We start from the raw sequence: 6,353 nt of genomic DNA on the forward strand, positions 1-6,353 counted from the left end.
AATATATGTCCAAATGAATCAAACTGTAAATATGCCGTTTCTTGTATGTCAATTATGTCTCAACAAAGATGTTGTAAAACTATATATAAAAATATGCCCCATTTTTCTTTGTCTTTTTTTTTACTGTCATTAACTCTGCATATGATTTTAAATTGTATTGCTTTATACTTGTTCAATGGTGATATAAATTAATTAAAATAAATTTGGTTTAGCCGTTTCTTGCTGCTGTTGGCTGTGGGCCACTGGGGTCGGTGAAGGATCTCAAGATGGCTGGGCGAAAACTTGCTCTAAAAACCATTGACTGGGTAGCTTTTGGGGAGATCATACCCCAAAACCAGAAGGCCATTGCTAACGCCCTGAAATCCTGGAAAGAGATACTTACCTCCAGGTTGGCTGCTCTCCCCGAGAAACCACCTGCTATCGACTGGGCTTGCTACAAGGCCAACGTGGCAAAGACTGGCTTGGTAGGTGACTTTGAGAAGAAGTTTAAGGCCCTGAAGTTTCCTGTGCCAAGGATAAATATACCGTTTGAGTGGTTGCTGAAGAAAAAGAAGATGTGAACAGTTGTGCTGACTAATTGTCTCTCTCAAATGCCAGGATTAAGGAATATGAAAAAGAGTTAGAGAAGACGAAGAACATAATTCCATTTGATCAGATGACCATTGAGGACCTGAATGAAATCTTCCCAGAAACCAGATTAGACAAAAAGGATCCCTATTGACCTCATAGGCCAATTGAAAATGTATAAACTTGAGTTGGGAGAAAGCTCTGGCCCTTGTATTTTAAATGCTGGACATAAAAAATAATGATATGGTAAATAAAATAAAAAATAAATTTGGTTTAACAATTTTTCAAAAATTTGTTCTGACTTTTGTATTATAAGGCAAGTATTAATTAATTAATGACACGATATGTTTTAAGTTCCATGCCATTCTTATTGTCCAGAAAATTTCTAAAACTTGGTAATGAAATCTGAAAGATTTTTAGACTTTTTACCATAATTATGTGGTTAATAGATCAGTATAATTTTATCATTAAAAGTAGTTAATGAAATCTGAAAGATTGTTAGGCTTTTTATCTTAATTGAATGGCTAAATAGATCAGTGCTATTTTATCATTAAAAGTAATTAATAGAGCTGCCAGCTGTTAGAATACGAAACTAATTGGTCACAGAAACACTTAAAAATAAAAATTGAGCTTCCTTTTTTCCAATGGGGAAAATTTTTAATTAATTGAGAGAAAATAAATTAGGATAATTTAAAATCTGGATTACAATTCTGGGCATATTATTCAATATAAAAATCAAATTAAAAATTTTTCCTAAAATTCTCATTTTTGATTGGTTTAAATACGCTCTGTAGAAATAACATACATGGTTGGTATCCTAAAATGAATTTATTGAGCAAGACATTTGAAATAATATTTAAAAATAAATACCAGTAAGTTTTATACTTGCAGAAATCAGGGGAAAGCATAGGCCTTCTCTTTCCTTCCTCATAACTTATGTTTAAACATATGTTTTGACACAACTGAATCCAACTTTAAGGTGGACATATCTATGAATCAGAACAGGAGCAGGTAGGAAAGAAATGGTTAAATCTAATCCATGCATTCTTGTTGCTGTTGCCAGGTTGTAATTGGGTGTTTGTGGTCCTGATTGCTGTTAATGGTGAGGTATTCTTGCAAATAAAATTAAAGTTAATGAGTTTACATGCATAGTTTACATTATACAAATTGATGAATAGTGTCCCAAAAATATCAAGTTTCAGAAGCATTGAAAGCTTTTAGTTGTCAATTTTGGCATATGATGGAATACTGTTAACCTCGCTCAGAGGTTGGAATGTTACAGTATCTTAGTAATGTCGCCTGGCATTTCCAGTAATTAAATATTTGCTCTAGGCTATAGCTCCTTGTAGCTACTCTAATAGAAGAAATGCAAAAAGAAGACAGGAATGTTGTTGAATACCCCGACATGAAATCAGAAACTGATCTAAAATCTAATACAGCCTAGGCAATATCAATGGCAAGACTAAAATCAAGCCGACAAAATATTTTCCCTGTTAAAATGGAAATGAGTCTATAGGAAACAACATGTACCCTAAAAATTCATCCTAATAATTCAACCAACATCAATGCAACATTTTCTATGCCCGGAATATTTGTCGCAGAACAAAGATCAAGATTATGGATGAAGACAATTATTGCCTTGTGTGTTGTAAAATTTGATTTTAAGAATAATAAGTGTTAAAAAATAAATAATTGTTACCATTTAATTTTTAATGATTTTTACTTAACATTTATTTTGTTAATGTCCCCTTCTTTAACTTTTTTCTAATAATCAAATTTCTATTTCAAGTAGACACCATTTTTTACATTTTATCACAATATATTGTCTCTTAAGAGTAATAAATCAGGCATTTATTATCATATCTCTATTTTTTAACTGAAAACCTCTGAAACTAAAACTGCCACACAAAATGATTCACTATTCATTTTTATGGGCATTTATTAGTATTGTCAAGCATGTAAACAGATTACCAGTTTAAAATATAAGAAAAACTTATGATTTGGAGAATTGCCCAGATTACCCACAAATTCCAGTTTCCTATGCCCAAACTCCCAGGATTAGTATCTATACGGAATTTGAAAGCCCCTGGTTAGCAGTTTTATTTATTCCCCACTTTAATAGTCCTGGATATATAGATTTATTTGAAGTTTAGCTGCTCTTCTTATTTTCATGGCTTGTGGGTTATCAGTCCTGAGTTATCACGTTGTTCCAAGACTTTGTAAACCGAGGTCCAAAATTTCCCTTCCCCATGACTTTGTTGTGAGAATAGGATGTAGTAGTATTTTGAGTACATCTTTCCCTACACATACCAAAATGAAATAATTCAGTTACTCAACACAAACCACAATGACTAAAATCACCAAAAGTAACATAAAACAAAATATATGGTCTAATTCCCACTCTCATAAAGGAAACGTATTTGTAACAGACTCTGATAAAGTGCATTAATATTTTAGACTTTTAGAATCTAAATGAGAAAAAAATATATGGATAGCTTTTATTTTTTAATACTTTAAATATATGAACCAGTAATCCAGACGAAATTATTATCAGGGAATTATTTCCATGTAACGAGAGATGAGAGACGATTTGGCCATTCTCCTCCAATAACACACTATTAGTCTAGTCAAGGAAATGATCGCTTAAAACATTTTTGCTACTATTTCACTATGAACCTCTAACTTAGAAATAAGAATTCTTCATGTATCTTAACATTCATTGTAAGTATTCAACCCAAGCTTGAGATTTCCTCATATTGCACAAAAGGAAATAAAATGAAATCAATTAAATACAGGGTTATGTCTAAAAATGTCTAAATACCATTATTTATTAAATACTTTGATAACACTGACTGAAGAGTTTAGCTTTTACTTTTGAATACTGCATAAGAATTTGACATACAGTGTAGAAGGCATTTATTTTTAACAAAAAGATTTGGGGGCATTTTAAGAAACATGTTGAAGAAAATGTGTTTCTTATCTTTTATTAGTATTTGGGATAAATATATGAAAATATTTATGAGATTATCCCAAGGGAAAAATGCATTCCAGCAAGATAAAGTATATGCCTACTAACCGAGGAGTAGAGCAAAAGCAGAGCAAAATACGTGCTCACTAACATTACACACGATAAAGTGCTTGCAGGGGATTATAATGTGTACTTTGAGGGAGGTTTGCTGAATATCTACTTCCTCTGTTGGAATCAAGTCAAATACCAGTGTTTTCCTTATATTTATTATGAAATATTTCATATATACAAAAACCTATAACATATGATATAATATACATATCCTATAAGTACATATAAAGAATAAAAAAACATCCACAGACCCACGAACACGCATAAGAAATAGAACATTACCAATATACTTGAAGGCCCTTAGGTTCCCATCCTAGTCCCTCCTCAACTTTTACCCCAGGGGTAAGTACTATGCTGAAACTTATTCTTATCATTCTCTTGCTTTATCATATACATGCAGCAAAGCGTACAACTGTTACATGTAAAGCTCAATGACTTTATATCTATGTGTATGCCCATGTAACCAGAACACAGATTAAGATATATAACATTTCCAGTACCCCAGAAAGCTCTATAGTATCTCGTCCCAGTCATTACCAACCGCGATGCTGCAAACAGTGTACTCCCTTCTATTAACATAAAGCAGTATTGCCTGTTCTTAAAATTAACATAAATGGGGCCGGACAGCATATAATATTTTTTAGAGGGCAGGAGGAGCAGAAGGAGAGGCAGAGAGAGAGAATCTTAAGCAAGCTCCATGCCCAGCACAGAGCCCAGTGCAGGGCTTGATCTCACAACCCTCAGGTCATGACCTGAGCCGAGATCAAGAGTCAGACACCTGACTGAGCCGCCCAGGCACCCCCAGTATATACTACTTTGGTGTCTGACCTCTACCATTCAGCATTATGGTTTTAAATATATTCATGTTGTTGCATGTATCATGGCACGCACATTGTTGCTTCCTCATTTTCCATGATTTGTCTAGTCTACAGCTCAAGGTCATGGATTGTTTCCAGTTTGGCGCTGTTATGAGTATGGCTGGTACAAACATCTTTGTACATATCTTATTGGTGGCTAATGCATTCAGTTTTGCTGGATTTATACCTAAGAGTGGAAATTCTGGGTCACAGGTAGATATATGCTTGCTTTTAGTAGATACTGCAGTTTGCCAAAGTAAATGTATCACGTTAAACTCCCACCAGCAATATGTGTGAGTTCTGATTGCTCCACACTTTCTTCAAAACTCATTCTTTTCATTTTTAAAAAATTTTAGCCATCTGGCGGATTTGTAATGGTATATGTCATTGTGGCTTTAATTTGCATTTTCCTAAAGACTGCTGTGATTTTGAGCTCATTTACATATGCTCATTATCCATTTGGATATCCTTGTACATGAAAAGCCTGCTTAAGTCCTTCTCTTAAAATTGGGTTGTCTGCATTTTACTTAATGGTTGGTAGGAGTTATTTTTATGTTCTGGATATAATTCTTATGTTGAATGTATAGATGGCAATAATCCTCTCCCATTCTGTAAATTCTCTTTTAACATACCATTTCTTCTTGATTCTCAGATCTTTGTATCTGGATTTATTTTCTTTCTTACAGTACTTCCTTTATATAGTCTTGTACTGAGAATTCAAGTCACTGCAAATCCCGTTTTTTTTTTTTTTAAAGATTTTATTTATTTATTCGACAGAGATAGAGACAGCCAGTGAGAGAGGGAACACAAGCAGGGGGAGTGGGAGAGGAAGAAGCAGGCTCATAGCAGAGGAGCCTGATGTGGGACTCGATCCCATCACGCTGGGATCACGCCCTGAGCCGAAGGCAGACGCTTAACTGCTGTGCCACCCAGGCGCCCCCAAATCCTGGTTTTGATTATCTGTGTAAGTCTTTATTCTTATTTTTAAAAATTATTTAATTTGGTTTACAATTCTTGAGAGTTTTCCCCCAGCACCCTGGCTTCCAGCTTCTGTTTGACCTTAGCAAAGTCTACGGTTTTCCCAATTATGGCCCTAGCCTTACTTTGTATCCATCTTCTCAAATTTTGCTATAATATGATGTGTTGGGAAATTACTTTTTTACCTTTCTTGAGATATGCTATACTTTTAAAATCTAAGAATTAGAATCATTTATCAATTCTAGGAAGTTCTCACATATCATCTCTGAATATTGCTTCAACTCAGCCTTGCACCAATCTCTTAATTTCTCCTGCTCTAGTTACTTAAATGCTATGCCTTCGTAAACTCATCTCAACATCTTTTAACATCTCTTTTACATTTTCTGTTGTCTTTCTTTGATGCATTCTGAGTGATAACTTAAGGTCTATCATCTCATCAACTTTCTCTTCTGTTGTGCCTAATTTTTTTAAATTAGTATATATTTTTTTGTTTCTAATATTTTTGTTTCCTTTGTACTCTTACAAGGAACAGAACATTGAATTTCACTTTCAGGTTGTCCATCAAATATAGAAGACACAATAGGCTCACCCAGCATCAAGTTTATTTAGCTTTAATAAAGAGGAGAAAACGGATAGGAGCACTAGGCAGAGAAGGATAACTCTGGAAGCTCCAGCCGTTCAGGTGCACCATCTTATGTGCACCATCATTTGCACTGCTATAAGAAATGACAAGAAGATGGTAAGTGTCAGTCACGTCAGAATAGGAAAGCCACAGAGGCTGGAGCCCCTCAGCACAAGTATCTTTCTCGTCACCTAAAGGGGTATGTAGCTAGCTCCCATTCTTTAGCGAGGCTTCAGTACCTTAATGACAG

The 6,353-nt window shown here is 34.4% G+C and overlaps 1 pseudogene; it reads left to right on the forward strand.

The window, feature by feature from the left end:
• Positions 1 to 251: 251 nt before the first annotated feature.
• LOC123797560 (ATP synthase peripheral stalk subunit d, mitochondrial pseudogene) lies at positions 252 to 748 on the forward strand (annotated as a pseudogene).
• The last annotated feature ends 5,605 nt before the right edge of the window (positions 749 to 6,353 follow it).

The sequence above is a fragment of the Ursus americanus genome, chromosome 11, assembly GCF_024610735.1.
Source record: "Ursus americanus isolate L20-20 chromosome 11, mUrsAme1.1.p, whole genome shotgun sequence".
In the NCBI taxonomy this organism is placed as follows: Eukaryota; Metazoa; Chordata; class Mammalia; order Carnivora; family Ursidae; genus Ursus; species Ursus americanus.